The sequence below is a fragment of the Nanorana parkeri genome, unplaced genomic scaffold, assembly GCF_000935625.1.
Source record: "Nanorana parkeri isolate BGI_ZX_2015 unplaced genomic scaffold, ASM93562v1 scaffold430, whole genome shotgun sequence".
NCBI classification, from domain to species: Eukaryota; Metazoa; Chordata; class Amphibia; order Anura; family Dicroglossidae; genus Nanorana; species Nanorana parkeri.
In genome coordinates, this window is record NW_017306698.1 from 804,204 (window position 1) to 815,821 (window position 11,618).

The 11,618-nt window shown below is 40.7% G+C and overlaps 1 long non-coding RNA gene across 1 annotated transcript in view; it reads left to right on the forward strand.

Annotated features, from left to right (window-relative positions):
- The window catches only part of LOC108789916, a 20,394-nt gene extending 9,265 nt beyond the window's left edge, over nucleotides 1-11,129 (forward strand). Inside the window, exons 2-3 of the long non-coding RNA XR_001941427.1 lie at nucleotides 8,495-8,500; nucleotides 11,056-11,129. This is a non-coding gene — a long non-coding RNA (uncharacterized LOC108789916). The remainder of the gene's footprint in view (nucleotides 1-8,494; nucleotides 8,501-11,055) is intronic.
- The last annotated feature ends 489 nt before the right edge of the window (nucleotides 11,130-11,618 follow it).

Consider the following 11,618-nt stretch of genomic DNA (forward strand, 5'->3'; position numbering starts at 1 on the left):
ATATATATTATTTTTTGTTGTGAATAGTTAGGATACTTGAATGTATTTTTAAGATTTAACTCCTGAGTTTAGTATCAGTTTAATTCAAAAAGAGGAAACAGGCTTGATGGCACAGGGTGATAAGACTCATTTTGTTGTGTCCACAGATATGGCATTACAGTCTGCTTTATTGTGATCTTTTTGTAGAATAAACTGACATTGCATATATATATAATATTTGCCAGACAGCACTAATTATGCCATACTGGCATTCACATTGCTGACAGGCCTGCAGCTATATCTGACAGAAGATCTACATTGGACTATGCTTGCAGGTGTTGAGCAGCTGGCACACAGCGGGTATTGCTGACTTTTCAATACTCTTGCGGAGCTTCCGGAATCCTCGCCGCCACTTACATAATACTCGGCGTAATAATGTGCTGCTTTTCAAAACTAGAGAGAAAAAAACAGAGAGCCTACAGCAAGCACTGCTGTTTATTCTGTTGTCTGGGATAAATGTGAAGGCTGTTGTTGCTGGCCTCCTCCTGAGAATAAAAGTTGCTTGTCAGGCTGGTACTTTAACTTCCATACTTTGCAAGTTACTGACCTGGAAAATGTAAGCAGTAAGAAAAGTCAGAATTCCTAAACTGGCAAACTTGCCCTGTATTGGTGACTCAGAAAGTAGGGATGTCCTGATACCACTTTTTCAAGACCAAGGACAAGTACTTTCCCTCAGGTACTTGTCGATACCAATTACCAATACTTTTTCTTAAAGGGACATGTGACATTTTTTCTAAAACAACACAGACTAATGATTTTATGGCAGTTTCTCACCAGAGCTGAATACAGATGTCACCAGTGCTGAATACATATGTCCCCAGAGCACCATACAGATGTCCCCAGAGCACCATACATGTCCCCAGAGCACACTACATGTCCCCAGAACATGTAGTGTGCTACATGTAGTGTAGCTACTGCCAGGTTCCCAGCAGGCTGCCGAGGTCCCCACAAGCGCGGGAACTCAGCAGGCACTGAGTTTAAAAATGTAAAGGGCCGGGATGAATTCCCTTTATTTGCCTCCCTTTGGGCTGTTAAATATACAATTAAAGGCAATTAGAAAAAACAGAGCTGTCCTCTGTATACTTCCTGTGTTATCTCAAAGAGTCTATTTGTTCTTTTTAGTATTCATCTTGGACTACAGTATGATTAGACTTTATGGTATAGAGATCTGAGAGTAGGAGTGGTTGAGTAGTTAAGTAAAAGATAATGGGCAGGGCTGACACCACACAGTTCACATGCTGTGTGTTGTCAGCCCACAACAAGACTTAAAGTGGAACGACAGCCTCCAATAAAAAAAAAAAAGTGCTACAGAGTCCCACAAATACCTGTTGAGCTTGCCAGCAAAGTCCTAAATTCAGAGCAGAGTTGCCACTCTCATGTAGGCTGTGTTTGCGTGCACTACAGTAGGATAAACATAATGCATGGCTATCAGCTTTGTCACTACAGATTCAAAAAACACCTGGCCACACCTAGCATTTCCCTCTACCTCTGTTGCTAAAATCCTACCACTGTAGCTGCAGTGTCTGGGAGAAGGGGAGGGGCGGGTGCAAGACACAAAGGACAGCAATGGCAACCAATGTATTTTTCTCAGCACAGTCTTCCTTAAATTGACTTTGTCAATTTGCCTATTCTCTTAAAAAAAAACAACCCTGCCTCTGCCGAGGCTCACTTTCCCCAAGCTCTGATTCTCCATCAGAGTTCAATTCCGTGTTGGATGATGTCAGAGCTTACAAAGTTAATGACTTCCTCCCCTATCTCACGTGAAGTCTTCAGGACTGGTAATTCAGGCCTGTGCACTGCATCCTGAGAGGAAGGAAGGAAGGAAGTCATATGCATGGCGAAGGGGATTATCAGTGGGTGGGGAGGTCGTTTTTTCAGTTGAAACTGTCACTGGTATGTCCTAGAGTCCTTTGCCTCTTAACAAACACTGATACACTGTAGCTAGTTGAGACAACTAATTACAGTATATCTGTTTTTAAAAAAAATACAGATGTTGCTAAAACATAAAATCCCAGAAAGTCAATTTTTGTTTGTTGTCAAAGCGTGATGAAAAAGTTTGCTTGTGAGTACTTATATCCATTGTTTTATTTATGTTAATAAACAATTTTACACACAGGTGTTGCTCTGTTCCCTTTTGTTTTTTTTTATGTTCATGGTGGAAGCCCCAGAGCCTTGGATGAGCAGCCCCTCAAGTCTGTGGGACAAATTGTGATAAACTGTTGAAAAATGTGATTATGCAACATCAAGTGGATTGTTCAGCTGGCAGCCATTAGCGCCAAGAGTTAAAGAAAACTGTTTGCATGCAAATACAGTCTGGCTAGGAATTCCTGCTCTAGACTGACATCCACCCATCAAAAAATGTTGATATTTGGATAACTCCTCCCAAGAGCCAACCCATTGAAGCGGGTCATGGGTTGACCTTACAAGATATCCTTTTGCTGTGCCCTAAATAGGCAAAGTGACAGAGGGGTCTATTCACTAAGCTGCCGTAGGCAACCGAGTGAATGACCGACCTGAAGTGAAGTGAAAATTTTCCCCATTGAAACCTTTCTTCCTAGTTATACTGACTTGAACAGCTGCCACGTCTATCCTTGCACCTCTATTTAAAGTTATCATTTTATGTACTGCTTGTTAACTTAGAACAAAATAATTAGAGGATATATAAGAAAAGAAATGCAGAATGTGACATGAAGATCCATTCTCAGCAGGTTGATCTATTTCTTTCTTCTCCATATGTTAAATCACTTAACATCATGTTAACGCCACACGGACTATAAAATATAATGTAAATGTTAAAGTAATTATGGCAGCCACAAGTGTGATGCTTTACAAACAATTTAGTGCGCATTTATGCTGATCTAGGTGTCATATATAGAAGCTAGGGATTGCTTTGACAAACAATTTTTTTTTCTCTCTAGGCACATCTATTAAAGCGCAATTTCCACTAATTCAAAATATGCCATATTTTCCTAATGGACATTAAAATATATGAGCTGTGTTTGTGCATTATGCATACTTTCATTCCCTATACACTCATAAATCATTGTGTGAGCTAGCTATATTGCTTGCCGGACAGCTTTAAAAAAATCGCAGCAATGTGAGCTGCGCAGCAATCTATATGACAACGGTAGCTAAAGTGAAATTCCAGCCAAAACTGTTTTTGTTGTAGATGGGAGATTTCCCCTAACTTGCTCTCTAGGGAAATAGATTTTCTGATTTTTTTTATATAAATACAGGTTTCAGGTTTATGAAGCGATACTTAAAGCTGAACTCCATTCAGCTTCCAGAAAATTCTATATGGGTAGGTTATCTTCATATATTAAGAATTGAATGCTTGTTTACTCTAGGGTGCATGGAATATTGAGAAATACTTATTTCATTTCTCAGTCTGTTAGACTTCCTCCCCACCAGTTATGGTATTCATGACTGGCCCTAAGAAGCCACTGCCCTTTTAAGGTCGTGTGGCTGCCTCCTTGCTGACATCATCACATACAATGCAGGAGTACCGGCAACCAATGGCCCTACATTGTGGGACATTGAAGGCCCACACACTTTTCAGGCCTGGAACAGGAGTAAAGAACTTCACAGTTGGACCCTGAGTAATAAGGTCAGTATTGCTCTCTATTACATCCACCTAGACTAACATTTGGGGAACAGCAACATGGCATTTTTTTTAAGTGGACCAGAACTTTCAAAAATAGATTTCATCATTTTTAAACATAACTTTGTTAGCAAAAAAGGGATGGTCAAACTAAGCTGCCGGTAGGGCGCCTATTAAAATGAACCTTTTACATTGCCCTGCCAAGTGCCCCATTTAAATGCCTGAAGATATGAAGAATGCCTAGGGGATATGTTACAGGTGCAAGGTGAGAAAACATTTTGGTTTCTCACAAGCCTTGTTTCTCTAATACAGATTTCCATCTACATAATATATTCAGCACAGGATTTCTTTTTTGTTTTGCCGGTCTGAGACAGAGCATTGCTGGCTCATTTTAATGATGACAAATGCAGTACTGAGCACTTTGGGTAACATGATGCTCCGTAATGTACTGCAGATCATGCGAAATGTGCTGAATGCTATTCCTGGCGAGATAATCAGATGCAGATGAGTACCCAATGCTTGATCAATAGGTCAGCTTGGGTTAGGTGCTTTCGGAGTTCTGGTGCTGAAATGATCATAAAAAGTTAATTGACCTCATCAGTTTGAAGACATTTGCTGTGCAGAAGGATGTCTCTGAACTCCCTGGACAACTAGGGGGATATCCCAACATTATTAAAGGGAAAACAGAGTGTGTTTTCAGGAATTGCTAATTTGGAGTGGTTACTGTAGACATCTCCAGCAGAGAGGGACAATTTTATGTAATGTCTTGGGGTCTCTGTTCCAGCGTGAAAGAATTGTAAACCCTGTTTCCTGGATCGTACTAGATATGTATGCCTTATGGGTCATGAGCAGTATCCTGTCCTTCTGTTCAGCTGTAAAGGAGATCCCCAGATCCCTCTCCCATTTTGCTAGATAAGGCTGGCAAAATTGATCGGGTGGGTCATTCAGCAGATGATGTAAGAGAGAAGGGACCGCGTTGGATCGGGGCAAGATCCAGACACAGTTTTTCAAAAGCCATGAGTGGAGACAGACTTGTCAATTTTCCCAAAGAATGAGTAGAAAAATGTCAAATCTGTAGGGCCTTCCAAAAGGGAAGCGGGGGGTCTGTACTGAAACGAATTGCAGATAGAGGACTATAGCCAGCAGAGGACAAGAAATGATGGATCTGGTAGAAATCGGATTGAACTAGAGGTTTGAGATCTCTGTCTAACAAGCATAGGAGTAAGGCACGGTGATCAAGAACCGGAGTCATGAGGGAAGGACATTGATCAACAGAAGAAGACCACGGTGGTCCGACCTGAAGACATCCAGGATCACCCCAATAAGCGGATGAGTACGGGAACACACAGTATGTGACCGTTCCAGCCCAAAAGTCCCCCAAGTGGGATATGGGAAAACCCCTTCTCTAACTGTAGGCATCAATTTCCTAAACTGGTTCTGCACCAGTCTAGGACTCACGCCATATGCACCACTTTATGGTATTTCACCGGGCTCGGAAACCCAATGCCCCCTCTATGCTCCAGCTGTGCCATAAGAAACATGCTCTGACGGTATATACATACGCACACACATACATATACAGTGTGTGTGTGTATGTATATATATATATAATTTTTTTTAAAGTGAAGCTATAATGGTTTTAGGTCCATTTTTTTAAAGCTCATGTTTTAGATTGCTTTTTTAATATACATTACATATTTGCCTTAAAATTAAACATGAATTACAGGATTCCCAAAACACTAGGATAGCAGTAGTGGCGTTCTGCCTTTTGGCCCCATTTCTCTGATTGAAACTTTAAGTGTAACTATGGCTAGACTATAGACACTCAGACATTTGCAAATCCTTATCAGGCAGTAAATAAACGTTAAAACAAGCCCTCACTAAACTCTGTAGCTAGAGGCAGTGTGGAACAATTCATCTTCAGATTTAACAGCAAAAGCACCGAACTCCTTGCTTAGGCCAGCTCAGCTCCTTTTGCTCTTCCCTTCCAGAAGTGACTCAGAAGCTCATCTTCTCCTGCTCCCCTCTTTTATCGATATAGTAGAAAAAAAAAATCTGTGGGAAAATGTTTTATTAAATATACATCCCTTTCCCCTGGCTTCTGTCCCTGGCACCTAGGCACACTGCCTCCAGCAAGATCCCAGAGAATACTGAGTAGTACTAAGGGGCCTTGATATTTTAAAAGGACCTGGCATTTTACCGTAAGGTCCATTTTATGTTTTCCTGCCACAGCATAAGTGTTCCCCACTCCATTCTCACTGCATTCTTCACAATATGAAATATACTGTATGACCATCCAACAGAGAGAAGGTCTACATAAAAATAAAAGGTTTTACACTTGCCTGCAGTTCACTGCTCCCTTACTGTGCAGTTCATGTTATTAAAAGAAACTGCACTCCCCTGCATCCTAACATTGATTTTCTCTGATATTAAGATCTATTTCTACTTTCGAACCCTGGCACCTCCCTGTAGTGTTAAACAAATAAAACTTCATTGATTTCAAATTGCCTTTATGGTTTTGTCATTTCTTAAAATTGATTGTTCAGCACCTTGTCCATCCATTATTTTGAAAGTAAAAGAGGCAAGGCATCATGGGAGCATTTTATTAAATATGTCACGATGTTAATGGGTTTTAGAAAAATGCTGCTTAAGGTCACCTTTTTTTTCTCCACCTTGTACACTCATGCTTTTTTAAAAATCAGAATAATGAATTTAGGCCTCGTTCAGATAGGCAGTTAGGCACTTGATCTGCGTTTTTACTGCCCACCTTAAAGGTACAATATCGGCCCATATGCCCTGTATACATGCCATGGCTCAAATGCTTTATGTTGTGGTTGCGGCAAGTTTTAAACAGCATGTTGCTTTTGGTCAAGCGAGACAATTGTGCATAATGCATAAGTATCGTAATTATCGTAATTATAGCTTCCCATTGGGATTAAAAAATATATACCGCTCAGGAGGCGGCAGTATTGTCTCCTGAATGCCAGGCAGCTGCTGCTCTTCCTGCCTCTGAAAAGTGGTCTACCGCAGATCACAGTTCAGAGGAGCGGTAAAGCTGAACCCCCATCTGAAAAAGGCCTTAGAGACAAACTTTTGTGAGGGGATTTAAGGTTCAGTCACAATTTTGCAGCCATTTTACCATGTGCTTTGATGCACATTTGTTTGATGGGCGTTGTACTAAGCATATCAATACATTTGAAAATGGGCCCTCAATCTGCATCCATGGGCCAAAAACTTACCTGCCTTATTGTGTGCTCTTGTTTTGGGTGTGTTTGTAATTTGGGGTGCCATTGAAAATAAATGGCAATCCACATAGATCATACATTTTGTACTGCACAAAAAGTGTGTAGACAGGGGTGAATGCGGTCTTATAGTGCAACTGAAGCCGATTTTCTTTTTAGTTTTGGATGGAATGGAGAGAAATTAGAACATCTGTCAGTTTTTTTATTGTTGTATTTGTCCCCGTTATGGAGCTTTGCTCTCTAAAAGTAAAATAAAAATAAAAATTTTGAGTTCCAATAGGGACACTCGTTCTGGTGACCCTGTGGTCCATCAGTGATTTTTGCTCACTTTGGGGAATTTCCTCTCACTTCCTGTTGTAACTATTGGACAGGAAGTAAAAGGAAATCTCCCAAATGGGACAAAGATGGCAAAAATAGCTGACAGGTGTTATAACCCTCCCTTACTCTATATACATCTATTTTTAAAAATAAAAATCCCGGATTTACAACAGTAAAGAATAAGAATCCCATCTATAAGACAAAAGATTTGATGGTTTTATTTAAAGTGAACCCGCACTTTGCTCACGCAGGGTGAAGCAATGTGTTCACAATAATTTAACCCTCCCCAGCAGCACATTCTTACCTTCCATTCACTCCTCCTCTTCATTCAGCTGCTGGAAGTGAAAAAAGGAAGTCATATGTAAGCTGCAAGTGACCAAGGTTGCATCTTACAAGGAACTATGGACTCCACCGTGACAACAGTGATTAGCCCAGTGCTATCAAATAAAGTGAATCACATACTTCTCCAAATATGAAAGTACTGGGTATTTCCTTCGGCCCTCAGATCTAAACAAAGCTGCAGAGGAGGAAAAGAATGGTAGACGTATGTCAAGGAGCGGTAGGTACTTAAAGAAAACCTGTTGCTTTGCTCTGAATGGATAAAACATAGGTTTTCTTTAAAGAGGAACTAAACTGTAAAAGGTGTGCCAAAAAAAGGGCCTGCAGAGGGCAAGACTAGTCACCAGTTTTGTTCTCCCTGCAGCTGATCTTTTTCCCATTCCCCATTACTGATTTACCATGCCTTGTTCTTAGTTGTATCTGTGTGGAGGTGGCCATCTTGATAGAGGTATCCTAGAAAGTGCACACTTCTATTTTTCAGGAGGAATTCAAGACAAACATTTTTTTCAGATTATGCCATAGGCACAGTTACTATTTCTAGATGTTCCCCATATTTAATCCCTAATAAAGCAAATTTTCATTTGTTGAAAGTGGGCCTTCTGTGTTCAACTCCACTTTAGCTCCCAGCAATTCTTCCACCACTCCCCCTCTCCACGATATAAACTGACACAGACTTTTTTTTTTACCATTCTCATCCATTCTCATCTAGGGACTTACAGCAAACAAGAGGCAGACCTTGCTGCACATCAATGGGGGCCCGCTGCAGAACTCAGAAGGCTATGACAGAACCCGATGACATCACAGAGGAAGATGGTAGCACGGGACTCGGGCGGGTGGCAGCGGATCAGCAGATTACAGTAAAACAACTATGGATTTGCTAGGCCATTGAGTATGTATTCTTGTGGGAACTCAGCAAAACAGGTAAGAGGGGATGGGGGGAAAGAAAAACAGGAAGTGGGGGGTGTCCTTTGTCCTTTTTCCATACTGTATGCAATATAACAAATTTTTTTATGTTGCATTTATTCGCCTTTTTTGTTCATTCTAAAAGCAAAAGTCCCTGGGAAGATCAAAATCTACTGCTGTCCAGCTAGATTCTTGTTCCTTGGCACTGAAATGGAAACTAAATAGGCTTCGCTGGCCCACAACTACCATATGGGTGATAGGATGGAAGGTGCCATCCGTTCACTATCTTCTTTGGCAGGTTCCCTTTAGAGCAGGCACTGCCCAAACACAAACATTCCATTAATGTATCACTATGGACATCTATACAACTGACATTGTTTATCCTTGAAGTCAGTAGCTCTCAACATGGAATGCCTTAGGCTAGCGATTCCCAAACATTGTGTCATAGCATGTTCATTTTTGTTACACTGCTAGGCTGGACATGTCATAATAATTTATTGGGGGTCAGCTGAATAGTCTTAAAAGAAAAGGAAAAATTATAGATATACATCAGATAAGAAATAATGTGTTTTCAAAATGATAGATGAAATACATATTTGTGTCATTTATTACTATCCATTATTAAAGTTATGCTGCATTGCATCATTCTATGATTAGTCTATAATCTATAGAAATGATTACAAAACAAGTTGGTTACTGTAGCGGGAACGTCAGCTGAACTGTCTCTTGAAGTGTTTTTTACCCTTGTAGTGGGTTTACCCCCGTACTGAAAGAGTTCAGTGCTCATTTTTGTTATGGTGCTAAAAAAACAAAAAAGTGGAGGCTGGGAGAGGTCGGTGACCCAAGGGACCTGGTGGACATTGCTGAGAGAGTCAGTGACCCACGAGGGGAAGCAGTGTGAGTATCACACAGAGGTGTGATGAGCGGCTTGGAGCTGTGGAAAGCTACTGAGCAAAACTGAAGACTATATGCTGAAGAAAAGCTGATTATTATGAGAATGTTGGCTCTTTTGTGGACAAAAGACTATCATTTATGTTGCTGCCGTAAGCTGTCTTGTGTAACAGGGGAAGTCTATCCTGTTGATGGAAAGAGACTTTTTGTGTTTGACCTTAATAATACTGCATTTTACTTGCATTTCCTGACTGTAATCAAGTGTGCTTCTTACAAGATAGATAGATAGATAGATGGACAATATGAGAAACTTACCAAGGCAGTCAATCTACAGCCTGGTAATGCAAAAATCCCTCTGTTTATTGACACATTAATTTTATAGTGTATTCCCTGTTTTAATAGAAGCCTTTCCTGGCCTGATGTTGTCTTCCTGGCAGCTTTAGTGGATAGCTCAAGTTTACAGTTCCCCCTGTTTGTACATTCTATTGTCATGGAAACAGATGTAATGTTACTGAGCAGCATCAGTCAGCTTCTTAACCATCTATATTTTGTAATAGCAATTCATTATTGATACGGAACCAGCTTCTTTCCGAGTCCATCGTCATGACAAACATGGTACCATAAAGCAATGCTCACAAATTATTAAAGTTAGTGTTATTACAGATTTCTAATCTAGTTCAGTTGATCCTATACAAATAGGATCTGGAAATAACTATTGTGCAATTTGGAGAAATATTGAATGGTTTTCCAATTATTTGATTAAAGAAACCATGTGCTGTCATCCATTGGCCTCAGCACTTTCTGATTTCCTCATCTACATGATTTTTCCAGGTTAGTATTTCAGAGTGATGAGGTCAGATACAGCCAGGCAATTAGTATCATTCGTGTTTCCCTTAGTACATGTTGTCAAAAATATTGATTTAGTAAGGGCAAGATGCTAATAGTGAAATTATCACTGTAAAAAGAAGAAACAACAAAGGCGTTAAAAAGTGATGTAACTAATATAGCGATGACGAGGCAGAAGTAAATATACGAAGGAGATTTGGGAATTATGTTATGTGAAGAATGCAACTATTGCCTGTATGTACTGAGGGTCCTTTGGAAAGTATTAAAGTGCAAATATTGTGAAAAATCTGAACTTCTGTCAGGTTTCATTGCTGTCTGTGGCCCCACTGGGAAAAAACTTACCCTCTACATTTGTCTTGTCTTGGTGACCACTGCCATGTGACAGAAAGTGATGGGAAATCCAACATTTTAGAATTGTTGTCAGAACAAGAAATAAGGGGTACATCTTCTAGTAAGAGACACCTATTAGGGAAACAATTGTCTGAAGGTATAAATTATTTTCAAAACTCCAGGGTAAAGATGATAAAATGGCATTATATGTGGGGGACAGATGGTGTTGAAGGCCCCTTTTTAAAGTTTGTTGTTCCAGTTTGACATACAGTAGTTGCCACATTTTGGACAGAAAGGACAACTGATTTGCAAAAGGTGTGAAACCTCTTGTGAACCAGTTGTCCTCTCTGTCCAAAATGTGCACCTCACTGTCCTCATAAAAATTTCCCTTTTCTTTGAGGTGTAGGAAAACTGCTGAGTCTTGAACTGTTGAATTTGCCATTCCTATGTTGGGCCATTCGTAACGACGTTTTAACATCTCTACCCTGGGGTTTTGACAACAATTCACACCTTCAGCCATGAATTGAAGGTTTAACACCTATACAGATCTCCTGACACCAAGGACAGGATTATGTACCCAGAGCAAGGTGGTTACACACCTTTCATACCTCCCATCCTGTACCTTGACAATCAACATTTGCCTTTCCATGTTGAATGGATTAAAGTACAATTAAACCTTATTTTTTGGGGGGGGGGGGGGGGGACTGCTAGCAAGCAGTAGACATATGCAAAAACATAAAAAAAAGAAAAAAGTTACCAAACAGGTTATTACTTACCTGTGTCTCCTCCGCTCACTCCCGTCCCAAAATCTGAAGCTTCTCGAGCGGCTGTGAAGGATCATGGGGCGGGCGCATGCGCAGTAGAGATCTTCAGCCAGGAGAAGCACAGGGTAAGTCAATGCACGCAGCCTGGAGTGTGCATGCACACAGACACCATGGGACACAGAAGACACAGCAGTCAGTGCTGGATCAGAGACACCAGCACCAGCGCTGGAGGGACTCCTGAAAACTACTGGAAAGAAGAAGATGATCGGATCAAGAGGCATAATTTAAGGTAAGTCCTTAAAGCAGCATGGGGGGGGGGGGGGGAAAAAAGAAGTATCGAGGGTC